Here is a 27,403-nt window from a genome sequence, read left to right as displayed (position 1 = left end):
AGATTTCCCCCACCCCGCCTTTACCAAATGTGTCAGCAAGAAACAAATATTCAACCACACAGGAAGAATTTATAGCATATAGTAAGAATGTTAGAGCTCCTACATCAATAACAACATCAGAGGACAATTTAATAACCGCAGCTGGAGTGGGGGAATGAGATCACTGATTCTGAAATGAGTTCGGCAAGATGTTCCGAAACAGCTATTCCGGATGTACCTTGATCTCATAATTTGAACTTGGGGGAAAGGCACCTTTAGAAAGATTTACATTCACTTAAACTGAGAGACACCCGAGTTATAAATCAAGAAGCCACCATCCCCAGAAGCTTAAACAGCTCCAAAAGGTTAAGTAGAAGATATAAAAATGTTATGATGTGTTTGTTATGGCCCTTCATAGAAAAGTAACGAAGCAAGTAGGACAGCAAGGTTACTCGAATATCAGGCAGGCATCAAGAATGTAAGCCCAGGAAAGCTGGTAGGAAGACTCCAAAGACTAGTAGCTGGAATTCTAAAGTAAAAAAGGTAAAGTTGTGTCGTCGAGTTGGTGTTGACTCCTGGCGCCCACAGAGCCCTGTGGTTTTCTTTGGTAGAATACAAGAGGGGTTTACCATTGCCTCCTCCCGTGCAGTATGAGATGATGCCTTTCAGCATCTTCCTATATTGCTGCTGCCCGATGTAGATGTTTCTAATAGTCTGAGAAACATAGCAGCAGGGATTCAAACCGGCAACCTCTTGCTTGCTAGGCAAGTTACTTCCCCGCTGCGCCATTAGGTAGCTAGCTGGAATTCCGCAGAAGGTCAATTCTGGTTGACAACAAGTGAGTAAGCAAAAAGAAGTGGTCACAGCAATTAGTTACAAGCACTTATTTTGTATTCAGATCAGTAGAAACCACTGGTATCTCCTAGAAGGGATTCTTGAAATAGCTTTTATGTGTAAGAGACCAAAATACCAGGGATTTGCTTGCTCATTTAAGTTGGTCTAAGAATATGATGTCAGGCCCTAGAATATATAGCACCCTGGGTGAGAAGTGCCTACCTACCTTCAGTCTACCTACCCACCCCCTGTTAATTTATCAGTTTTTTCTTTCCCTAGCTCAGTGCAAACAGTACACTCAAGAAGCAGTGAGCCAGCAAGCTCAGCTTGGTGCCTTCTTTAGGGAGATGTCCTGGGTGACTGCTCAGCTCACTGACCCATAAAGCCAGCCCTGGACACAACTGATGTTGGATTATTTACCTGAAGGAAAGAAAGCCAGCTCCTATATGTTCCTATGTGTTCACTGAGGTCATCCTCGGAGGCCCTCTCTTCAGTGGTCCAAAGAATTGGAACCCAAAGACTTTGGTTTCCCAGAAGCTGATTGGCGGGTCATGGGAATAATACCGCCGGATCGCTAGTTGGCATCATTTATGGTCGGAACTACGACAGCATCTGATTGTCTTTGAACCACCAACTTTCATTCTTGATTAATGAAAACATTCTTGGCAAATGCTTTCGCTCTGGTTCGTCTTGCTTGTTCGTCCAGGCTGTCTCGTTCGTCTGGTTCTTCCAGGCTGTCCCTCTTAATCATGGCCCCAGTTCCGAAAACCAACAAAATAGAACCGGAGTCCTATTCCATTATTCCTAGATGGAGTATTCCGGTGACTGGCCTGCTTTGAATACACTCCCGCCACCCCCACCTCCCAGACACTCAGTTAAGAGCAAGAGAATGCCAAGAGGCAGGGGCTGGGTCAGGCGGTCCCTTGGTGCTCTTAACTGAATGTCCTGGGGATCTGAAGCATTTACTTTGAATGCTTTGGACTCCCAGGACACTCAGTTTTTCCCAAAGAAAAAAGAAATCAGGGATCTGAACCCAACTCCCTTTTGGCCAGCCAAGGGCAATGGAGGCCATCACCCGTCCCTTCAGAACAACACTCGCCTATCTCTTAGGACCAACTGACCGATGTTCAACTGATCTTCACATGAAAGCCTTCTCCACTTTGGTCTTCAAAGTTCTCGATCGAATATTTGCTACTATCACCAAGATCTGCACCTGTGGTGACTCCACCTGAGCCCACACCCTAGGCTTCAAGGCCCACTGCCGAAGCCCTCCTAGTTGTCGTGGGATAGCCCATGTGACACAGTTCATTATGACATTACTGGCGCTGTTCCCATTGCCTAGACCTTATATAAACTTCCAGATCAGATCTGTGCTATTATCTGTCATTCTGTAACTAACAGTCAAGGATGCCCTTGCTTTCCTCTAGCCTGGCATTCTCAGCATTGCTTTTTGCTTTGACCACCCAGTCCTCCATTTACTCACTGTACAGACTGATTCTCTGGATAATAGCCAGTTCATACAAACATAGGAACATTGGCCCACCAAGCTCAGTATTGTCTGTATCGACTGGCAGCATCTTCTCTAAGGTTCCAGGCAGGAGTCTTTCCCAGTGCTTCCTGAGACGTTGCAAGGGAGTGAACCTGAGACCTTCTGCATGCAAAGCAGATGCTCTACGCTGAGCTATGGCTTCATTCCCTACTTCATGACTACTTGAACATTGTAATCTCATTTTAGAACAAATCACCACATTTTAGTGTGGCAAATGATCTAGCCCTTCACTACACCAGTTGGCCAAAATGAGTTGGTCACACTGCAGTCGTAGTATATGGGCACTTCTTCGCATCTTTCCCATTATGGAGAACAGGTCATTACTGCCTAAAGGTTATTATAGCCCCTTATTATCCTATATAGCAATTAGAGTTTTCAGAGTGAGGATGGCAGGCACAATTAGAGCACTGTGTATTTCTTTCTTAAAAATGAAACACAAGATTCTTAATTAGTTCTGGTTTTTGCTTTAAGAGACTTCTGTTGCTCTTTGTGTTATACCACGATCCAAGGAGATAATGGGGGGGGGGGGGAGGAGAATCAAAACTTTATTGCTTCACAACTCAGCAGATGCTTTTACAACCTGCTTGCTCTCTGTCTAGGCCCACTCTAAAACTATTCTGGGTTCTCCCCTCCCTTCCCCCAGAGTTCTACTAAAAGTGACAGTACAGTATTAACAATCAATACCAACAAAGCCTTAACCAGACTGGATTGCATTTCAATAGGGGTGTGCAGAACTGGTTCGATCAGTTCAAACTCAAACCAGACCAGCCCACAGAAAAGGGGGGCTAATCTGATTCTGAGCCGAACCGGGCCCAGTTCGGATCGAACCAGTTCAGTCCGGTTTGATTAGTTTGGAATGTTTGTAAAGGGGAATACAGTAAGGCTTCTCCTTTACAAACGAAGGGGGATCTCTATCAACTAAAAGGGGGTTCAAAAGAGTGGCAGGGTGGGTGGGAGGGAGGTCACCATACACACAGTGGCGGCTCCATGGTGGCAGCAGACCGGCGGTTCCTCCAGGTCCCGCCGGCACTCCCCTCTTTGGCCAGGCTGCGCTGATGGTGCGGAGCACAAGCAGGGACTGGAGGATCCGCTGCTGCTCCTGCGTGTGTAAGGTGACCTCCTGCCCACTCCTCCACCACTCTTTTGAAACCCTTTTTAGTTGCTAGGGATCCCCCTTTGCTTTTAAAGGGGGATCCTTACTGGATTCCCCTTTACGAGCATTCTGAACTGGGCCGAAGTGGTTCGACTCAGTTCGAGTGCATGAGCTGAACCATCTCGGTGGTTCTAACAAACCAGTTCATGGACCAGTGGTTTGGTTCAAATTCAGTTCGAATTCAAACCTCACCTCACCTCACCGAACAGTTCCGTGTACACCCCTACATTTCAATTTATTTCACATTTGCTGCTTTTAGAACCTTTTCCTCCCCACTTCAAGCACTTATTTTTGGAATGGAAGGCAAGATGATCTGCAGTTTGCTCAGATGTAGAATTCTGTCCATAGTCGGTGGGCATTTTATTATTTTATTTCTCTTCTTATGATAAATAATTCAAGATGATACAAATACGGACCATTTCTGTTCATAACACATTTTCTAGTGATGATTTGCAGCACATTCATATTACAAGTCGGTGCCAGCCTTTTCCAAGACACAACCACCTGATTAACTGTATTGACCTGGCCTCTTCACAAGTCATGTACAGCAGTAGATGATTGAGAAATCACCTTTCTCCCTCTTTGCTTATGTTAAGACTCCTTCTCTCACTATTTTTCCTTCTCTGTCTTTCTTTGGGACTGTTCTCTCCAGCCCTACTTCTGTCCTTCCCTTCCTTTCAGCCCCTTGTTTTTTCCAGAGTTCCTTAAATTTCGCTTTTGCCCTCCCTCCCTCCCTTCCCTTCTCTTTCCCAGCACTTCTTCCTTACCAATATTCCCTTTGCGTAGTCCTCCATGCCAGTGCCCCACTTCTCCATCTCCCCTCCTCTTCTCTTTCCCCACACTGCTGCTTAGCCCTCCTAAATCCCCCCTCTGTTTCACCAGGTGCTTTCCCTGCTGATCCAACACAGAACGTTTACCATGCAAACATTCCAGGTGCCATTGCTCCACCTGTGGGGAGAAAGCACTTAATTTAAGGGTGATTAAAGGGAATTAAAATTCTGAGGTACCAATTTTCTGTTGTGGGGTGGAGTGTACGTCTGGTCTGCATTTTCTAAACTTTTGAATGTCCCAAAGGTGAGGGCAAGCATGGGTTTTGGAATGTGAGCAACCTGCTTGCAGCAAACATTTGGGAGGGATATATGTTAAATTATCATTTATAGCCTATATACACCACCTTGCAACAACAACAACAACAACAAAGTTCTCAATGCAAGTCACACTGCAACAGGTATGAGAAAATTGATCTTTGCCTCCAGAGGACTCATAATTAAACACACACACAAAGTTACGCATGCGCGTGCATGCACACACACGCACACACACTTATGCAAAGGTGACACCAGTAACAGCCACTGGTGGGATGTTGTGCTGCAGCGTAATAGGGACAGTTGTCATACTCCTGCTAAATATAAGAGCAAACCTTTTAAAAGGTTCTTCTTGCTCAGTTAGCAAGGGTTACATGTGAAGGAGTTACTATGGTGTGACTCCTTCTGCGTCACCTGCAGGGGCGGATTCAGCTTTTTGCCACCTGTAGGCAAAAAAGAATTTGCCATCCCAGCTTGAGGGCTTGTGCGGGGTGGGGGAGGAGTCAGGGGCAAGTTAAATCTTTTAAAAAACTTTTTTCAACTGCTGCTGTGCAGTGGGGGCGGTTACAGAGACGGGGGGGCAGCTGGTGGAGTTAGGGCTCTCATGGTGGTGAGGGGAGACTGAGGCGGCGGAGGCGGATAGATTCCTTCCCTGGGGCCGCCTGCCACCCATATGACAGGTTGGGCCATTTTCGGCCCATTTCGGGCTTCTGCGCACGCCCTTCAAATACTTGGTACAGATTGGAAGTGTACCTTCATTCAGCATGACATATGAATGCCTGCACCTGTGTACAGATCTGTACCTGTGTACACTGTACACTCATTGTACGATTGTTGAACATAACATGTGAATGGGTCTCATGTCACATTTCTTTCCAGTTCTGGGTCACTTCTCCAGAAAAATGGAGAAACGTGGCATAGATTCCTTCCACAGAACTTCAGACTTTTAGTGTTACTGGGCAGTGTGAGAGAAACAATACTGTATCTCCATGAAATGGAGGAGGAGGAGGAGGCGCTGAGAAGCCCCCTATAGTCAGAAATGTAAGGCTGGTCATACGTTTCCCCTCTCGCACATTCAGGCAACACATAAGGGGAACATAGGAACATAGGAAGCTGCCATATACTGAGTCAGACCATTGGTCTATCTAGCTCAGTATTGTCTTCACAGACTGGCAGTGGCTTATCCAAGGTTGCAGGCAGGAATCTCTCTCAGCCCTATCTTGGAGAAGCCAGGGAGGGAACCCGAAACCTTCTGCTCTTCCCAGAACAGCTCCATCCCTTAAGGGGAATATCTCCCAGTGCTCACACATCAAGTCTCCCATTCATATGCAACTAGGGTAGACCCTGCTTAGCTAAGGGGACAAGTCATGCTTGCTACCACAAGAACAGCTCTCCTCTCCTCTTAGGAACATAGGAAACTGCCATATACTGAATCAGACCTTTGGTCTATCTAGCTCAGTATTGTTTTCATAGACCGGCAGCGCCTTCTCCAAGGTTGCAGGCAGGGATCTCTCTCAGCCCTATCTTGGAGAAGCCAGGGAGGGAACTTGAAACCTTCTGCTCTTCCCAGAGTGGCTTCATCCCCTGAGGGGAATATCTTCCAGTGCTCACACATCAAGTCTCCCATTCATATGCAACCAGGGCAGACCCTGCTTAGCTATGGGGACAAGTCATGGTTGCTACCACAAGACCAGCTTTCCTCTCTTGGGGCCACATGGGGTCACATGTGCTAGCCATGCCCCTTAACATTGTCCATTGGTGTGAAAGTTCTTCCATCCACAGTTCTTCCATCCGCTGACAGCCCCTTCACATGAACAACCAGAACTCATAGAAGCCATCTAAGGTTCCAATATGCAGTGGAGGAATATATGTGTAAACCATTAAAAGGGAAGTAGCAGATTTCCCCACAATGGAAAAACCTTGGCTGCAAATATTTTATATTTGGAATGCTGATATTGGCTGAAAATTTAGTAGCTTGGAGGCCCAGTCCTTAACTGAATCAAAAGGTGTGTTTTTATGCTTTAATCAAATCCCCACATAAAATTTCACTCCCCTGGCAGGTTAAAGAAATATATGTTTTGCATTTTAGGGTAATACTGTTCACATTTATTTTTATGGTGATTGAAAGTCCCTCTTGGAGAACAAATTGATTTCTGAAGCATTTGCTACAATAAAAAATGAATAATGCTTCGACTAACACAAACAGAGGGTTGGGGAAAGACATGTTCCCATGCCACGGCAAACAGAAGGGAAACAGGCCCCCAGGTTTTCCTTGCTTCCTTTATAACCTCACATTAGTCATTCAACATTTTTTCCTGTCATGACTGCTAATTCTTCAGGGTGCTTTCTGTTTAAAATAGGACTTTCTCTGACTTATTGCCAGTCGTCTTACCACAGATGGCCAACAATGTAATCTGTGGTGCAGTTGAAGGAAGGAATGGGAGGAGAGCTGGTCTTGTGGTAGCAAACATGAAATGTCCCTTTTGCTAAGCAGGGTCTGCCCTGGTTTGCATTTGAATGGGAGACTAGATTCCCTGGTCTGCCAGGTTGAGGCAGTGGCCAGAAGTGCCTTCTATCAGCTTCAGCTGATACGCCAGCTGGGTCCGTTTCTTGAGATAAAGGACCTCAGAACAGTGGTACATATGCTGGTAACCTCCAGACTGGATTACTACAATGTGCTCTATGTGGGGCTGCCCTTGTGTGTAGTCCAGAAACTACAGGTGGTTCAGAATGCGGCAGCCAGATGGGTCTCTGGGTCATCTCGGAGAGACCATATTACTCCTGTATTGAAAGATCTACACTGGCTGCCAATAGGTTTCTGGGCAAAATACAAGGTGCTGTTTATAACCTATAAAGCCCTAAACAGTTTGGGCCCTGGGTATTTAAGAGAACGTCTTCTTTGTTATAAACCCCATCACCCATTGTGATCATCAGGAGAGGTCTGTCTGCAGTTACCACCAGCTCATCTGGTGGCTACTCAGGGATGGGCCTTCTTCACAGCTGCCCCAGAGCTTTAGAACATGCTGCCTGCTGAAATAAGAGCCTCCCCATCTCTGACAGCTTTTAAAAAGTCTTTAAAGATGCAGTTATTCACCCAGGCCTTTAATGAAATATTGTTTTAACAGTTTCATCATCGTTTTAAAATGTTGTTTAAAAAAATGTTTTCTTTTACTATGTCATTTATTTTGTTTTAACTACTGTTTTAAGTTTTTTTTTGTCATTTATTTTAACTAATGTTTTAGCTTTTCTTTTTTTAAAATGTTGTAAACCACCCAGAGATGTGAGTTTTGGGTGGTATAGAAGTGTGTGAAATAAATAAATAAAATAAATACATGCATGAGCACTGTAAGAAATTCCCCTTAGGGGATGGGGCTGCTCTGGGAAGAGCATCTGCATGCTTTCATGCAGATAGCTCCAAGTTCCCTCCCTGGCATCTCCAAGATAGGGCTGAGAGAGAGACTCCTGCCTGCAACCTTGGAGAAGCCTCTTCCAGTCTGTGTAGACAAGACTGAGCTAGCTGGACCAATGGTCTGGCTCAGTATATGGCAGCTTCCTATGCTTCTGTGTTGCTGAAGGGTTCAACTTCATACACTGAGGGCGGGTTCAGACAACTGGCAGAAAGTAGGTAGGAAGGAGCTGCCAGTTCCTAGTGAGTGCCAACTCCTAATGTGAGCCAGTACATCTACTAATTTCTGTGTAGTTGAAACCGAGAAATGCCAGCTTGACAATGTCAGATCCTCTCCACTATCCAACATTTGTAACTATCATTGAAGTGACGAATGTGACAAATATTTATATACTTTTTGACAGAAGTTTCCAGAGCGGTTTACATAGATATAAACAATCAAACAAACAAATAAAGTGGAGAATGTCTGGTGGTGGAGGGACCCCAACATTGGGGTCAATGTGACATTTCCAGATTCAGATGACATGGATGTGAGCAAAAGTAGCAGCAACCCATAGTCACCAGGAACCAGCTGCCCCCACCCAGAGGCGTATCTAAGGAAAATAGCGCCTAGGGCAAACACTGAAATTGCGCCCCCTGTCCAAGCATCTGACACCCATCTTTCAGATAACTTTACCATAATATCAGCTCAAAAAAACAAGTCAAGCTCGTTAATCTTTTAATATTTCAAAAACTATTTAGCAGCGGACGTAGCCAGACCAAAAAATGCTGGAAAACTACAAATTTAAGTATGCTGGGGCTCATGAAATACCCAAATACTATGTGGAGATGTACTTGGAAAACTAAACAGAAGTGCCTGTCTAATTCTCTACTATGTATTGTAGCATCACCATTACATAAGTTTTAAAAATAAATTGAGAATTTGACTTTTCCCAGATACTCTGAAAATAATTAAAGGATATGCAGAGTAAACTGTGTCACTGCTTAGAATATATTCTAGTCTTTCAGAAAGACAGTTAAAATGAGAGAAAGAGAGCAAGAAACTCCCAGTGGGCCTTAATATTAAGGATTTCACACTGTTTCAAAGACAAATTCACCATTAATAGCCATATTAGCAAGACATCAGATTTAACTCACTTATCACAAGAAGCAAAGTAAGAGCAAATGAATACAATCCTAGCTCATAAGCATCAGCTCAGCATTCACAAGCCCTGATTCTCTGTACATAGTGCCAGTCTGAATATGTGTACAGTGACATATTATATATATATATTTTTACCTGTAGCCCCTTCGGGGGGCTTCCTAAAGGCTGGGTTGTTTTTTTTTGCAAAGTTTCCTCCTCCCCCCACTGGCCTCTAGGGCCTCGCAGGGACCATTTGAGCATGTGCAGTGGCCATTTTTAAAAATCTTTTTTTAAAAAATGGCCACTGAAAACAAAATGGCCACCACACATGCTCAAATGGCCTCTGCAAGGCCTGGCATGACCTAGGGCCTCACAGAGGCCATTTGAGCATGCACGGTGGCCATTTTGTTTTTGGCAGCCATTTTTTAAAAAAAAATAATTTTACAAAATGGCGCCCCCTTCAAGTGGCACCCAGGGCATGTGCCCTGCCTGCCCTACCCCTAGATATGCCCCTGCCCCCACCTGTGAAGTGATTACTGGAGATGTGACTCCATAGCAATCAACTCTCAACACTAATAACTCCCATTGACCACTAGGGATATTAGGATTAGAGGTAGAGAGTATAGGACTGCCCCCCTTTCCCCCCATGTTTCCATAGTCCAATTCAGACATTATGCTGTACAAGTGTACAGATGTCTGCACACTCGTATATTTGCTTGTGTGAATGTCTGTACCTGTGTTCATTCGAAAAGTGAACCTGGATACAGGTCCTTCAAATGCATGGTTCAGATAGGAAGTATACTTCTGTACCTGTGCTCAGCATAACGTGTGAATGACTGTACCTGTGTACAGCTCTGTACCAGTGTTTCCTCTAACAGGGATTCCCAGATATTTTTGACTACAACAACCATAATCCCCAAGCAAAAGCCATTGCAGCTGGGGATTCTGGGAGTTGTAGTCAACAACATCTGGGAATCTCTCTTAGAGGGTACACTGCTCTTTCCCTGCATATGCTGTACACTCGTTGTATGAATGTTGAACAAAACTTGTGAATGGGCCCTACTAGCTCTGCTCTAAGGCTCTTCTGATTGGTCTTCTGGTAGACCGATATTTTTAGGACACTTCCTCCTTCTTTGTTCTTTCTGTTCCTTCTCCCTTCTACCATGAAGTAGCTAGTATAGGGTGCAGGCTTTCTGTCTAAGTTTGTAACTTCTGTAAAGAAACCTTTACTTCTTTTTGACCTTAAGCAATTGTCTCCAGATCTCCTCTGTGAGCTCTGTTCTCATCAAACTGGGTTTCCATGCTAAATAAGGGGTTAACTCAAATTCAGTGATTATCTATCTATCTATTGATATGGGATGGGCTTTTCCTCCACCATTGATACAGTTCTGGGTACACAACATGGGTTGGCTGCAGCCATCCTGCCCAGTCTGAGGCGAGTGCACGATCTCTTTCCCCTCCTCTTACCTTGATTTTTGCCCTTTCTCAGGAGCATGCATGGGTCTTGGACCCTGGCTGGCCGCTCCTTCTACACATCTGTCCATTGTGAAAATCAGTCACCTGTGTACCCTGTAGGTAGATTGCCCATCCATACAACATAGTGCGAATAGCCCTTGTTGACACTTTGTGTGACACTTGGTGTGAGGCAGAACTTTCACATCAGTCCCAGCTAAGTGCAGTTTTGGAGGCATACACCACATATTCCACAATGCACTGTATAAGAGTGAGTTAAATGTCAAGGATTGTTCTGGAGCTGACTCAGAGGTAAGTCTATTTGTGGATATAATCCCTGTGCAAACTGTGCTCAGGGAACAGATTAATTGACAAATATGCAAGCAAAATGTGAATTATATTTGCTGCACAGTGAAAACAAGCTTGCAAAGGGCAGGAAAGTTAGATAAATTGATGTTTTATACTCTCTCCTGGAGAGCTTTAAGCCTGGGAAATCTGGGTTTAATGTTACTCTAATTCTGCATCAAGAGACCTGGGAGACTTATTTGGGTAAAAAACCACACACACACACACGCACGCACATATTAACATACACATCACATTTTATAGCATATTCCTCTGAAGTGAGGAGGATCTTTGGCTTGAGTCTGGAGGAAATGTAATATCGAACTATGTATGTTGGAGGGAGTAATGTAGAATGCATGGTAATATGGACTAATAAGTAGAGATGTGCAAATAGATTAGAATTGAACTGATTCAAGCTTGAATTGGGCCAATTCGAGTGATTTCAACACAATTCAAATATGGTCTGTATTTGAAGCGAATGTGTGCTTCTGTCCTGCAGTGTTTTTCCAGGAAGGGTTGCAAAATTTGTGCACTCTGCTTGTTCCAGCCATAGGGAACAATGGGGAACTCAAAACACCCCATTGTTCCCTGTGGGTAAGTCCTAGGGTCACCAAAGTGGGTTGGATAGGGCAGTGTGATGGGTGGTACCTACCTCCCAACCCACAAAAGAAATGGGCAAGCAGGCAATTTTTATTTTTATTTAACCTTTCCCCCCAAACCCCATAAGATCCTCTGCTTAATTTTTCTTTTTGATCATACACTTGCACATTTGTTTTGTGGGATGGGTGGCAGGTAGCACCCATCATGCCCTGCCACCCAACCCACTTTGGTGTCTCTAGGACCTACCCATGAGAAAGAATTGGGTGATTTGAGTCCCCCATTGTTCTCTCTAGCTGAATAACTTGAATAACTCGAATTGATTCAAGTTGATTCGTCAAAACAGCCAGCAATGGCAGCTATTTTGACAAATCAATGTTGACTATTTTGCGATTGGATTCAAGCTCTAATCAAATAGCAAATTCCAATTTGTGCACATTTCTACTAATAACCATGGGCATTTCCCAGGTTTGGCCCAGTGACTTCCTTTTGGAGATCGGAAAAGTCTATGTTCCTGGCAATGGATGCCAAAAAGGCTCCTCCCACTGTTGATTGAGCCAAGAGGCATATTTTAAAGTGATTGCTTTAAAGTGATGTTTAGCAGTGGGATAGCAACTGTTCCCATCCAACCCAGCACAGTGTCCCTCCCAGTGGCTGTTGCTCGTGTCTCATGGGTGTGTGTGTGTGTGTTTAGATTTTGAGCCCCTTTGGGATAGAGAACCATTTGCTCATTCGTTTTCTCATTCCTTTTGGTAGATATAATGCATTGTGACCTTTTTCTCAAAAAGAAAAGCCATATATTATATATATATAATATAACTCCTCTCAAGCTTCATGGACTAAGTTCATTTTTGGCCTTTAAGAAGTTTTTAAAAAATGCCTCTCTTTAATCAAGCTTTCGGAACTTGTCTATCTTTGTTTTAATTGTTATTAGTGGTTTGCTTTTAATTCTCTCTATATTTATTTATTTGAAACATTTGATATACTGCCCACTCCGAAGACTCTCGGTGGTGTACAAAAACATGAAAAACAAGACAGCATTAAAATTACATTCTAAATAAATCTAAAGTAACTAACCAAAAAAAACACACAAAAAAAGCAGATAGGTAAACTACAGGGTAAAAGCCTGGCGAAAAAGAAAAGTCTTCAATAGAGATTTTAAAATCAACAAAAAAGGAGCTAAATGAATCTGCAGGGGAAGGGAGTTCCAGAGAAATGGGGCAGCAACCGAGAAGGCCCTTTCACGGGTCCTAGCTCCCCGAACCTCTCGGAAATCGGGGACCAACAAAAGGGCCATCTGAGCAGATCTAACTGGATGGGAAACAAATATATTTGTTTCTCCTAGGCATACCCATTATTGATTTGAGTGGCATAGAGATAGAATGAATGAATTAAAAAAACCATTCAAAATAAATTAATAATAATAATAATAATAATAATAATAAATAAATAAATAAATAACAAATAAATAAAATAAGTGGTTTCCCTTTCCCTTCAGACTTCATCCTTTGGCCTTTCCCTTATTCTTCTGGTCCATTCCCTTTCCCGGTCCTTGTTTCCAGGGGTGTAGCTACAACTGAAGTGGGGTGGGGCACCGACCTGCTCTTTGTTCTCCCTCTCCCCGATATCTGAAGAAGGTGGCAAGTGAGCAGGGGCCCATCTTCACTTTTTGTCCCAGGGCCCACTCCATCCTTGCTACACTCCTGCGTGTTTTCCTAGTCCCCTTTGCTTGGATAATGCCCCTGTTTTAGGCATGTGCAGAACCTTCTGTGCTTGGAATGTTCCGACTTGAAACAGGTCATTTGGAATGTTCCGATCCTGGAACAGAATGCCCTTCCAATGAAGGACCTTTTCCAGGCTCAGAATGGAATGGCCTGTTTCAGGTGTTCAGAGCACCATTTTGAACTGCAAAATGATGCTCTTCTAGCCTCTGCACACCTGCGGCAGCCATTTGCATAGTTAGCACTACCACACAAATACGATGAATATGATGAATATGATGAATATTTATACACCACCTTTCAACACAATTTCCCAAAGCTGTTTACATCAAATAAACAAATAAACAAATAAATAAATAAATAAATAAATAAAATGGCTGCCGCGCATGCACAGAGCCCAGAAGAGTACCATTTTGAAAACGATTAAGAAGCTTCAACTAGTCCAGAATGCAGCGGCCCGCCTCCTCATGGGTGGCCATAGATTTGATACTGTTACACCTCTTTTACGGTCGCTGCACTGGTTGCCTGTCCGCTGCCGGGTCCAATTCAAAGTGCTGGTTTTCACCTCTAAAACCCTTATGGGCTTAGCACCTGTGTATCTATGCCTCCTTCTCCAGGCTCCTCTCTCTGCCATGATCCCCTCTAACCTCAGAGCAGCTGACTTCATGGCAGCCACACTTCCTAGGGCCTGCCTCATACCTACATGATTTTAAGGGAGTTCATTGCCAGAAGCTTCACCATACCATCATATCCTTTTGCATTATAGTTCTTCAGACATGCCAGTGTCATGAAATATTTAAAAAGTCTGTGCATTTCAGATTTCAACAGGGGAGGGGGATATTAAAAGGATTGATCAACAAATTTGTGACATCAAATGCCTAAAAGGTAATTGGAATTGTGGATCTCTTAAAATGTTATCAAGGTTCCAGCACTTACGCATGCTCCTATAACTCGTATTGCAAATCCAAATAACTGGGAGTGGAGGTGAGTATGTGCATAGCAGAGCGGGGTAGAGCTGCCAACCTTCTAAACTTAGCAAAGCCTTTAGCGTTGTGCCTTTAAGAAAGGCATGTTGTGCAGATAGTAACAGGAGACAATGTTTGTTCGGATTAAAGCTTAATCTGCTGATTTTCTGCAAATAAAGCTACAGTGAAAAGTGCATGAGCAAGTCTAGCTAGGTGTTTTCGCCTTATCAGTTGGCATTATGGTAGAGGGAGAAAACTCTAGACCTGGGGAGTAAATTAGAGTAAATAATATGCAGAATTCTGTAACAGGCCTTACTGAACTAAAGCAGAGACTCAAGAGGGGTCGATAGTGTACTGAATACCTGTTAATTAGGGATCTGCAAACAGGTTTGACGTTGACCGTGTTTGATGTCAAACCGGTTCGGTTCGACCAAACACCCCCCCACTGTTTGCGGGGTTCACAGACATTTTTTTTAAAAAGTATTTTCCCCCCTAACTTACCCCCTTTGGGGGAATTGTTGGAGGTGGAGGTTGTGGTGTCCATGGAGGTTCCCCCTCCCCCTCCGGCCTCCCTTCATGCCCATACCGGCCATTCGGCTGGCTCTTCAACCCGTTTGGGCCTTACCCCTCTGGCGCAGTGGCCTGCGTTTGTGTGTGGGGCAGGGTTCGAGAGGGGGGGTCCAGTCTGCACTCGAACCGGACCGGACCAGTTGGTTCCGTGCACACCCCTACAGTTAATGACTCTTCCTTTCGTTTGCAAAGTAACTTTCAGCTGCTCAGGTGCCTATAGAATTGCAAATCAATATTTTCTGCCTCTAGCTTACAGAAAGAAAGATCTATTAAAACAATGAGGGACTTTGTATCTCCAATCCTGAAAAAAAAAATGATTTTGTTCAGTAACTTGGTTATAAAATTAAGTAGATTCTATCAGCAACTTGAACACCTTTTTTTAAAAAAAGAAGTTCAAATGAATGAATGAATGAGTCTCAATTCATCCTCCCCGCTTCCCCAAATATGCTTCTTAAGGTATTCTGGTGGTCTGCTTCCTCTGTTAGCCATGACTCCAAGGAGACGTCAATGGATATGCGAATTATTCCTGTGTAAAGAAATTCATGAGGTGAAAATATACACAGAATAATTCTCTTAAGCATCCCTACCACCTACCACAGGTGAAGAATATTCAAAGAAATGGTGACTGGAGAATATTATTGTCCATATCTAGAGAAAACTCATTTCTAACAAGAACTGACATTCTAACTAGTTGTGCACAAAACCAGCCAGCCCAGTTTGTTTGGGGTCTGAAGTGGACTCGAACTGGACTGGGCCAGTTCAGTCTGGCACCCCCTCGAACCCCCCCTTAGTTGGGTCCAGTCGGGGTGGGTGGGTTCGTGAATAATTTTTTTAAAAAATTGTACTGTCCAGCCACTCGGAGGCCCATCGGGCATGCGTGGTGGCCTCCAAAATGGCTGCTGCAATGGGGGTGAAGCCCAGAATGGGCCAAAGACCACCCAACAGAGTATAACATAATGGAGGCTGGCGGGGAGAGGGGGAACCTCCCTGTGGAGGTTCAGAGAACTCTGTGGCCTCAGAGAAGCCCCCCTCCGCCCTGAATGGGTAAGTTAAAAAAAGAGTAATGGTTTTTTTTAAAAATTGTTCGCGAACCCTCCCAAAGGCTGGTGATCCCGAGGAGAGGGGCTAGGTTTGACACCGGACCATAGAACCGAACAGGTTCGAGGTCGCATCCCTACGAACTAGATAGTCTTCTCCAACACCCCTCCTACCATTTTACATTTAGTTTATACCCAGATGCAATGACATTTATAACTTGCATTTTTAATTGCATGGAATTCCAGGTTCCCACTTCTCAATTAGCCCCCTGGATATTTATGACGGACAATACTGTGGATTCAGCAACTGTTTATCGAGAGCCAAAATGAAGAAATGTAAATAGCAAATGCATTTGCATAAATACCTGCACTGCCATACATCATCATCGCAGTCCTAATGAATATGACCACACGTCAGGTCTTTTGTATATTAAATGACCAGGACCCACGTTTAAATCAAAGCCACTCAATTCCGTCTTTGCTCTTCTCCACGTCGTTAGGCAGGCAGTGCTGGAGGAAGGACTTTGTGCACTGTCAGCTTTTCCAGAGAAAGGTCTGTGATTTAATGACCAAATCCAAGTCATTGCAAGCAGCGGCAGAATTCAAGCTCAGAGAACCTAGCAAGCAATCCGGCTATCAGCGATGCAGAAAAGCGTGCTGTTGAAAGAGTCTATAAAAACTGCTATGCAGCCAGTCACCAGAGCCCTGAAGCAGAACAAGACCAAAAAAGAGATATTTCTAAAGCTTACAGTAGAGAGCATTTCAGGAAACTTTGATGCACAACATTGTTTTCAGTAACTTGAAAGGGCACATCTGCAAAAGAGGTTTTGGTGTCTCCACTTCACTGCAGGGTTGGACTTTTTGTTTTCTGCCTGACTTTCTTTTGCGCTTGTAAAAGCTGCATGATAACTGCATTGGTTGGATTTCAGCCTTTTTTCTTAGCTGCGACTCCATGCCAGAAAAGACAGTCCTGTGCATTTGCAGCTCTTCAAGGCATAGTAGCTATGCCTGGGGGCGGGGGTGGGGGGGGAAGGTGGCACACACATTTGGAAGGTTAAGGCTGCACTGGAATGTTACATATTGGTGTAGGTTTTTAATTATTTTTTTTCAGGGCAGGTTCACACTTAACATGGAACCAGTGTCCCCTCTAACAGGGATTCCCAGATGTTGTTCAACGTAGGAACATAGGAAGCTGCCATATACTGAGTCAGACCATTGGTCTATATAGCTCAGTATTGTCTGGCAGCAGCTTCTCCAAGGTTGCAGGCAGGAATCTCTCTCGGCCATATCTTGGAGATGCTGCCAGGGAGGGAACTTGGAACCTAGATGCTCTTCCCAGAGCAGCTCCATCCCCTGAGGGGAATCTCTTACAGTGCTCACACTTCTAGTCTCCTATTCATATGCAACCAGGGTGGAACCTGCTTATCTAAGGGGACAAATCATGCTTGCTACCACAAGACCAGCTCTCCTCTTGTTCACTACAACTCCCAGCATCCCCAGCTGCAACTCCCAGCATCCCCAGCCCTTCCCATCCCCACACACATGCCTACTTCCTTTGTAGGTAATGATTATGGATGTGCAAACAGGTTCGACATCAAACGTGTTCGACGTCAAACCAGTCCGGTTCAAGGTCGAACAGAATCACCCCCTTTTCAGTCATGCCAGGCCATGCAGAGGCCCATCGTGCAGGTGTGGCAGCCTCCAAATGGCCGCTGTGCCGGGCGGAGGGAAGGCCAGAAAACAGAACTAAGGGAGGCTGGTGGGGGAAGTGGGACACACACACCCTGCCGCCTTGGATAACTCCCCCAGAGGGGGTAAATTTGAAAAATATATATATATATCTGAGCTCATGAACCCCGCCCCCAGACTGAAGCAAACTGGTGAAGGGGGGGTTCAAGGGGATGCCGGACTGAACTGGCCCTGTCTGGTTCAGGTCTGGTTCGCTCTTGAACCGAATCAGACTTCAATATGTGTCATGCTCCAAAGCGGGGAGCGGGAGGTGTATTCCCAGCCCTTTTTGACTTCAGAATCCCAGGGTGAGAACAGCCAAGGTCAGCCTCAGAGTAAACCAGAGGAGAAGGTTACTTTGCCACCTTAGTCCTCCTTCTGGCTTTCTATGACCAGCTGGTTCCCTCTGGGGAACTCCAGCTCCCATGCTCAAGAGCAGCCCTCATCATCGGGCACCTTGGCTTTAAAAGCCCTAGTACGGAGCCGACAAGGCTTAAAGCCTACTCCAAGCAGAGGTGCGCAGAGGTAATTTTGGAGTCTGGACCTAAAAGCCTTTGGAGTCCCTTCTTCCCCTGCAAATTAAGCATCGTCATGCTCTACTGGGCGACCACACCACCCAGGACAGACTAAAGAGGATTGGCCTGGAACTATCTCACCCCTGCTTCCTTTGGGGGAAGACAGAAGCCCCAAAGGAGGGATACCATGCTCCCTGCTGGACTGTATAAGGCCACACAGGCAACATAATGTCCCGACAATATGTAACTCCTGATTTGATTGTTCATAAGACGTAACTTCTTTGTCATTTTCCAAATAAGCAAGTAGAGCAAGTAAGTTAGACGTGCCGATTGGTGGGTGCAGACATCACAACCCATGCTGGCATATCCTAACCTACAAAGGATGTAGGGACAGAGGTTCTCTTACCCTTGGACTGTGGGGCCAAAGTCCAGGGCCTCCACAGCCCCTGCCCCAACCCCCATATCCTCTTTAGTCTGTCCTGGGTGGTGTTGTCTCCTAGTGGAGCATGATGATGTTTAATCTGGAGGGTAGGGGGGCCTCCAAAAGCCTTTAGGTCCTGGCTCCATAATTACCTAGGTGCATCTCTGAGTAGGCATGCATGTGGGGATGGAAGTAGGGAGCACATGCTCCGGGGTTTGTGGAAGACTGCACAAAATTTTGGATCCACATTATGTGTGAACCCATCCTTAATTTCCTTGGATGCTTTCCATTCATGAACTGGAAGTGTCCTTTCAGCTAATGGAAGGACCCTATCTGTGAGTGCATGTCTCTTTCTGTGAATGCAGAGTCTCCCAGTCCCATTCACTGAGCACAAAGTTAGGATGCAACCCACACTCCATTCCCTGGTAGAAGAAGGGCTGCACCTCGGTGGTAGAGCACTTGCTTCGTGCACCGAAGGTCCGAGATACAATCCCTAGTATCTCCAGGTAGGACTGGAAAAGACCCCAGTCTGAAGCCCAGTCACTGCAAGCAATACTGAGATAGCTGCACCAAGAATCTGACTCAGTACAAAGCACCTTCCTGTGCAACCTATATGTAAGAACATGAGCAAGGGGAGGAAGAGTCAGCCAGGAACAGTTTTTTTGTTTGTTACTGCCTTTGTTAGCTACCGTTTCAGTTCTGAGCCTCCACACCCCTCCTGGCTTACAAGGTGAATAAAGACTATTAAGAAGCAAAACAATGACACAATCAAACCATATAGAACACTAAACATCAGCAGCACAGAAAGCCGCCTTCTTCTGAGTCATAAGAACATAAGAAAAGCCCTGCTGGATCAGGCCCAAGGCCCATCTAGTCCAGCATCCTGTTTCACGCAGTGGCCCACCTGATGCCTCTGAGGAGTCCACAGGCAAGAGCTGAGGGCATGCCCTCTCTCCTGCTGTTACTCCCCTGCAATTGGTATTTAGAGGCATCGTGCCTCTGAGGATGGAGATGGCCCACAGCTGCCAGACTAGTAGCCATCGATAGACCTGTCCTCCATGAATCTGTCTAAGCCCCTTTTAAGGGGCTTAGACAGAACATTGATCCATCTAGCTCAGCATTGCCTACTCTGGCTGGTAGCAACCCTCCAGGATTTTAGGCAGGAGTCTTTCCTAGCCCTACTGAAGATGTCAGGGATTGAACCTGGGATCTTCAGCAAACTAAGTAGATGCTCTGGCACTGAACTTCAGCCCCACCGACATCCTGCCCTGTGTACAATACATTGCAAGATCAGCAAAATGGAAGCATCACAGTCAAAGCAATATCCAACTTTATTCCACAGCAGATAGCTTCAGCCTGTTAACTGAGCGAAGAGGCGCCCTTTTAAAGTAGTGATTTTCTTTATTGAGCAGAGGGAAAGCAACTGGTTCTATCCAACCCAGCACAGAACCCCTCCAGTGGTTGTTGCTGGCACTGGAAGGGTACTCCCTAGAATGATCCATCCACATCACCTTGAAAAGTGGAGCAGGTTCCTTAAAGATTGTCTGGGGTGTACAAGGAGGTACACGTGGGAGTGAGAAGCTTAAGAGAGACCTGAGAAAGGAGTGAGGGAAAAGAAGAAACGAAATTTTCCTCCCTCCCACATTACACTAGAACCAGAGGTCATCCCATGAAGCTGATGGCCAAGAAACTTAGGACCATCAAAAGGAAGTACTTTTTCAAATAGCACTTAATTAATCCATGGAATTCTCTGCCACAGGATGTGGTGATGGCCAGTGGCGCTCTTTGGGCCATACTTTGGAGACAGTACTCAGCCGTGTCTTGGGGGGCCTCCCTGTAGCCCCTGGCACCCCCCCCCCCCACTGTTCTGGTCCCTTTCCTTTGTGCTGCCATGTATGTGGCCGGGGCAGGCGCGGCTCGTGAACTCTCCTCCGAGGGGGCGCCGGGCGGCTTCTTTAAGGTAAATGGAGCTGGTGCTCTGTGCCACCCAGCAGCCCCCATGGCGGGGAATCGTCTCCACCACTCACCTGGCCGCTGGTGGGGACTTGCCTCCGTGGGAGCCAGGTGAGTGGTGGAGGCGATTCCACACAGCGGGAGCTGCTGGGTGGCACGGAGCACCGGTTCCGTTTACCTTAAAGAAGCCCCCCGCCGCCGCCCCGGAGGTGCGTTCACGAGCCGTGCCTGGGCTGGGGGGTGAGAGCCAAGTGGGCCTCCTCCATGCTGCCAGCAGCAGCTAAGTCACAGGTCCCACCGGGTGGTGGGCCTGTCTGTCTGGGTCTGCTGGAGACCTGAGCACAGGTGAGTGGCTCCTGCGTGCCTGTGCAGTGTGAGTCTCGAGCGTCACGACACTCTAGACTCACACTGCGCAAGCATGTCCAGGCTTCCAAAATGCCAAGGTGTGCCGCTGGTGATGGCCACTAGCTTAGATGGCTTTAAAAGGTGCTTAGACAAATTCAAGGAGGACAGATGTATCATCCCCTGCTAACTGGGCAAAGAGGCACCTTTTACCGTGGTGATTATTTAGCAGTGGGAGAGTGACTGGCCCTATCCACCCCCAGCACAGGACCTCCAGTGACTGTTGCTGGTGTCTATCTTGTGTTTTTTTAAGATTGTGAGCCCTTTGGGGACAGGGAGCCATCTTATTTATTTATTATTTCTCTGTGTAAACCACCCTGAGCCATTTTTGGAAGGGCGGTATAGAAATGGAATTAATAATAATAATGATGATGATGATGATGATGATGATGATGCTGTCTACTAGTCTGGTGACTCTAGGTCACCTTCAGCCTCAGAGGCAAGATGCCACTAAATCCCAGTTGCAAGGGAACAACAGTAGGAGAGAGGGCACAGTCTCATTTCTTGCCTGTGGGCTTCTCAGAGGCATTTGGTGGGCCAGTGTGGGAAACAGGATGCTGGAATAGATATGCCTTGGGCCTGAACCAGCAGGGCTGTTCTTATGTAAAGTCTCTTGATGCTGAGAGTCTGCTTGTGATAGTGGTTACAGCATTAGGACTGGGGAGAAATGAACTGAAATCTCTGCATAGCCACGAAGCTTGCTGTATTGCCCTGGCCCAGCCATTCTCAGCTTTGCCTACCTCACAGGATTGTTGTGAGGAGGATGCAGGGAGGTTCCTAAATTCCTTCAAGTAAGGTTGGAATAAAAATGTAATAAATAAGAGAGGAGAATTAGACAAGACACAAAAGAAAAAGAAGAGAGAAAGCAGATGAGCAACAGAACTGATAGACTGAAAGGAACTGCATGAGGCAGACACTGAAATTCACAGGGTAACAGATAACTGACCGGTATCCTGCAACCAACAGTGATTTGGGGTTGGGTTCCTTTGGGGTAGTGTTAATTAATCAGCTATATATTTTGCATGAATTAGTGGGGTGGTCTGCAGCAGGAGAATGAGCAAATTGTGCTTTTTATGATAAAAGCGTGAAACTTGCAAGGATTGTGCAGTCTATGGTCCTAAGTGTTTAAAATTAAAGTGAGGTAAAGTGTGCTGTCATCGATTTCGACTCCTGGCGCCCACAGAGCCCTGTGGTTTTCTTTGGTAGAATACAGGAGTGGTTTACCATTGCCTTCTCCTGCACAGTATGAGATGATGACTTTCAGCATCTTCCTATATAGCTGCTGCCCGATATAGGAGTTTCTCATATTCTGGGGAAACACACCAGCGGGGATTCAAACCAATAGCCTCCTGATCGGTTCCTTCCCCACTGAGCCATTAGGTGGCTTATAGGCCTCCTGTAATAGGAGGATAATTTGTAGGCTTATCTAAAATAGGCCCTGTTTGTAGGCCTATCTGCAAACACATAGGACCATAGACTCAAACAACTCCTGTATCACATTTTTGGTACCTGTAAGTTAGCAAAATCCACCCCACTAAATCTATAGCATGAAGAAATGCCTCCTCATTTGTAATTGAGAATCATGATCTTACTCCTGCGTTAGTTATCACAATCTGCCCCCGTACCACATTAGGCTTAACTCTGCAAGGTCGCCATTTTGTTTTGTGTGAACATATTTCAGGCCTTCCTCTCTGTAAACACTTTGGACCATAGACTGCACAGTCCTTGTAAGTGTCATGCTGTTATAATAAAAAGCACAATAGCTGCTGAAATCTGCCCCACTAAACCCATAGCACGAAGAAATACTGTTCAAATATCCATTAAGACTGACTGCCAATCTGCCTCTCCTCATCGGCAGTTGAGAAGCATGGGATTAGTCTTGTGTAGGTGTGCATAAGATTCTAGCATTACATCTTCTTCTATGGGATTTCCAAACACTGACAGGTAAGCAGATTCCTAACGGTCCTCCTAAGATTACAGCTCTGTCTAACTTAGCATTAGTTTTGCAAATAACACTCCCTCTGAAAAGGTTATACCCAAATGATTCCATTATTTTTTGCAAGTTCAGTTACAGGCTGAATTAATTAATGCATAGAGAATCACAAAGAAGCAAGTTGCTTTGCAAATAAACTCATTACACATATACCTATGTAGGATTGTCTTGGCTAACTCAAAGAAGAGGAGCATTTTCTTGTTAGTAAAGTGTTATCAGTTTGGCCAAGTCACAGGAGAGAAAGACACTAAGCCACTTGCATCCTTGCTTCTCGCTGGGATTGTTTTAGAGAATGCCATTACACCTGACAGGTGGCATGTGTGCATGAAGAACGCATCACTGGGTAAGATGCTGCTATCATCCATCCATCCAGCAGAAACAAGGAAAAAAGGATTGCTCTTCTGTGCTCTCTGTCTCCCATACACCAGGGCAATTGCTTTAAAACAATTTAAAAGAGGTGGAGGAAAGCATCAGAGAGAGAACTTGGAAGGGAATTCTAAGTTATTATTGGCTTCCTTGTATCAGAACATATTTCCCATTATACTGTAATGAGACATTTTTGCTCCTCTCCTGAATAGCTATTTTTGAAGCCACACATCTGAACATTATTTGCTATCAAATCTTCCTCATCTTAGAACCAATATAAGGATGCCATGGAAGCCAGGGAAAAAGCCCAGATTTTTGTTTAGCTGAATTCTCCTGCTGCTGACTAGGATTCTACAGATGAGTTTGGTAGACATGTTTAATGAGGTAAGTCCCATTAAGAGCATTTATACTGTATTGATCAAGGTTTTTTCGATATTAGAAATTGGGAGGTCACCTTAAATTCAGCGTCCTGTTCCTTTTGAATAAATGCAGGCATAACCTGTGTTTAACCTCTGCTTTTAAAGGGGGTTATCTTAAATATCTTAAAGAGTTGTCTTTGATTCTGGTAAATATGGTAGGATTGCAGTTCAGTCTGAAATTAGTTACTTGCAGGCAGAGGTGCACTTAGGTAATTTCGGAGCCTAGACTTCAAGGCCTTTGGAGCCACCCGTCCCCCCACCACTGGAGGCCCCCCTCCTACTGCAAGTTAAGCATCAGCCCCCTACACACACACACACACACACACACACTGCGACAAACCCTCAACTTAATATATCCGCATCCCACATTTTTCGTTCCCCACTCCCACCTCTGACTCTAAAGCACCCAGCACAGGTCATAATCACGCTCAGTCACCTGGCACAGTGCGGGCCAGCAGAGACCACACCACCCAGGACAGACTAAAGAGGATTTGCGGCCCCCTAGGAGGTGTGGAGGCCCTGGAATTTGGCCCCGAAGTCCAAGGGTAAGAGCGCCACTGCTTGCAGGAATTGTTAAGGCTGTGCCGAAGGCTGAATAAATCCATGTTTAAATTGAACATTTAGAATGTTCTAAATGTCTGTAGTAGTAGTAGTAGTAGCAGCAGTAGCAGAAGCAGAAGCAGCAGCAACCACCATGGGTCATTCCTCAAGAAACAGCCGTGTTCTGGACTAGGTGGCCCCTGGTCTAAACCAGTAATCCTTGAGGTCATTCACACAATTGAAAACTGTGTTCTACCCAGGTTTGGGAAGTCAAGACCAGTTGGGAGTCAAGACCAAAGCCATGGGTCAAAGCCAAGCAGACAAACCAGGATCAGGAGATAAGCCATATAATTTTAGAGAGCGCCTTCTTCTGCATGATCCCCACCACACGTTAAAGTCATCTGAGGAGGTCCGTCTCCAGTTACCACTGGTGTGCCTGGTGGCAACTCAGAGGCGGGCCTTCTCTGTAGCTGCTCCTGGGCTGTGGAATGCACTCCAGGCAGAAATATGCAATTTGAATTCTCTACTGGCCTTCAGGAGATCCCTGTTTGGCCTGGCCTTCCAGGGTTTTTAAATGGTTGTAAATGTTTTTAACTTGCTGTAACCTGAATGTTTTAACTGTTAATTATTTTATGATGTTTTATAGTCTCTGTTTTTGACTGTTAATTGATTTTAATTGTTTTGTTTTTAATTGTAAACCAGCCTGAGCCATTTCTGGAAGGGTGGTATAGAACGCAAATGAATGAATGAATGAATAAAAGTCAGGGTTGAAGCTGAGGGTCAAAGGTGAGCAGACAAACAAGAAGCAGGAGCAGAAGACAAGGTGAAACACAGAGCAAGGTCCCAAGTCAAGAAGGAACCAGGACCAGAACTAGACATTAGAGTCAAAGAGACCTTGAAATGGAGGCAAAACCTTTACTATCTATTTATTTTAAATATTCTTATCCTGCCCCTTGAGTGTGATACTGCTCAGGGCAGCTCACAACAATGAAACAATATGAAATGAATATAACTCCATTAAAACTAGACCCAATTAAAAACAAATGTACAAATTAAAAGCCCACTAGAGCACACGAGAATGCACATATTAAAAGCCTCTCCAGAAAGGTAAATCTTCTGCTTCATACCTTGTCCTGAAAGGATCCAATGAACAGCCTGGGTGGGTGGGGTCAGGCGTGCCCCTTTTAACTCCATGCTCCGGCAAGGTAGGTGTAGTTCAGCTGGCTGCCACATGGGGCACTGATAGGCTGACTTTTAGATTTCCAGCCTTAGGTAGCTCCTGACATATTTAGTCCAGCTTTCTGGCCAGCCAGATGACTCCTGGAAGCCCACCCATCAGGCTGAAGGCAACAGCCCTCTCTTGTTGCTTGTCTCCAGTGTCTGGCATCCATAGGTACAGGAAAACCTCGTTACTCATGGGGGTTCTGTTCCTCGCCTACCACTGTGAGTAACAAAACCGTGAGTAATGAGGACACCATGAGTAATTAGGTGATGAGGTATTTCCCCTATGGGGAATGGGGGGTTAGGTTCCAGAATGCTCAAAAAAGTTGTAGAGAAGACACACACACACACACACACACACACACACACACACACACACACACACCCCCAGCCAAAAAACAACATACCCAGCAAAAAATCTACTGTAGTATGATCCACGGGGTCTCCTTGTGTCCAGAAATGCCACACAAGACCGTGAAATACACCCTCAACCGAAAAAAACACTTGAAAATGCTTGTTATATTAAGAAAAGGTGGGGGGGAGTAAAGAAAAGTGGGGGGAAAGCACTCTACCTTGCTCTGTGGGGTCTCCTTGTGTTCTTGTGCCCAGTAATGCTCCCCAGACTGCCAAATGCCCTCCACAACTGCAAAAATGGTAGGAAACGAGCCACAAGATGGCTCCTGCTGACAAAATGGAGGGTGGAAGTGACCTCGGCAGTCACTTCCGGCCCTCTAGGAACTGCAGATACATGGGTAAAGCCTAACTGGTTTTAACCCTTTAATATCTGTGGATACTGAAATTGGATGCCAATTAGGCACCCACGATACATGAAACCGTGGACGTAGAATCTGTGTGTAACAAGGTTGTCCTGTATACTGCCTCTGAATGTGGAGGTTCTCTCTACCATTTTCACCGCTGTCAAATGTGGTGAAGAAAAGGGGGCTTTTTCAGAGCACTCCTAGTTCCAACATGATAGGAACCTAATCTTACCTGTGCCCAAATTTTGCTTCATAATTGCAAACCATTGCTCCAGAAAACAAAACAAAACAAAACAAAACAAAACAAAACAAGTTTCTCAGGATATATGTGGAAGCTGAAAATAAGGACTGAGATGCTTCAGTTTTCTGGGGCAGAGGCAGACTGGGTTCTCAACATAAAACAGTGTTAAAAACACCAGGAAAAAGACTTGGGAACTACCCACTCTTGTATGTTGCATGGTCAAAGATTTTCACACATGATGCAATTTCAGGTTAAAACCTCCCCATTTGCAATGGAATGGTAAGTCCCCATGTTAGGACTGTACCACTTCAGAAATGCATGCAGGATGAATGATTTCTCAGCAGTTTCAATATATCGTGAGAATAGCCACTCGGGTGCATCTGTGCTGACCCTGTGACCCAACTGAGCTTGGCACGGCATCAAAGGGAAGTCCATAGACATTCATCAGAAGCAAAATTCAATCAGACGCTAATTATTCAATTATTTACATCACAGCAGCATCCTTTTGCATGCAGCCCATGCAAGGTGTTTGCTCTCTCAACTTAAAGGGTTCTTTTAAAACACAATCTCCAACCTTAATCAACAGGGAAGAGGGTTTTCCGTTAAGGAGCACCGGATTTGGGAGGTGACCACTGCAGGTAATGAAGGTTGGAGTGCTGAGTTTCCCCAATCCCACTTCAATCAGCAAAGAGACGGTCTTTGTTGTAATGACGAGATGAGTAAGATGGTCCCTAAGACAGAAGAAAGATAAAAGGCTCAGGAAACCTTGGGGAATCCCGTAGCCTTCTTGTGAACTGTTGGAAATACAGTCAAACATCAAGTGTATTGTGTGGGGTAGATGCCAATTATATGAAAGCCCCCCTCTCTCTCCAGGATCTGTTGCAGGCTCACGCTAGATGTCTTGTGCAGCCTCGAGGATAATAGAATATGCTCTTTTCTTCTCTGACTAGTAAAGCATCACAAAATAGAATTATTAGTCTAAATACGCATTGCCTACAAAATGTAAATCCAGCAATTAGGGGCGTCCCTG

At 45.2% G+C, this 27,403-nt stretch overlaps 1 long non-coding RNA gene across 1 annotated transcript; it reads right to left on the bottom strand.

Moving 5' to 3' along the window:
• Positions 1 to 15,078: 15,078 nt before the first annotated feature.
• On the bottom strand, positions 15,079 to 26,025 carry LOC128344399 (uncharacterized). Its single transcript, XR_008315834.1, has 3 exons — positions 25,947 to 26,025; positions 16,182 to 16,521; positions 15,079 to 15,305 (listed from the first exon to the last, which is right to left on the bottom strand). It is a non-coding gene; the product is annotated as an uncharacterized LOC128344399 (long non-coding RNA).
• Between the last annotated feature and the right edge of the window lie 1,378 nt (positions 26,026 to 27,403).

This window comes from Hemicordylus capensis, chromosome 1 (assembly GCF_027244095.1).
Source record: "Hemicordylus capensis ecotype Gifberg chromosome 1, rHemCap1.1.pri, whole genome shotgun sequence".
NCBI classification, from domain to species: Eukaryota; Metazoa; Chordata; class Lepidosauria; order Squamata; family Cordylidae; genus Hemicordylus; species Hemicordylus capensis.
Note: the sequence above shows the minus strand (reverse complement) of the source record. Positions and strands in the feature narration are given on the sequence as shown.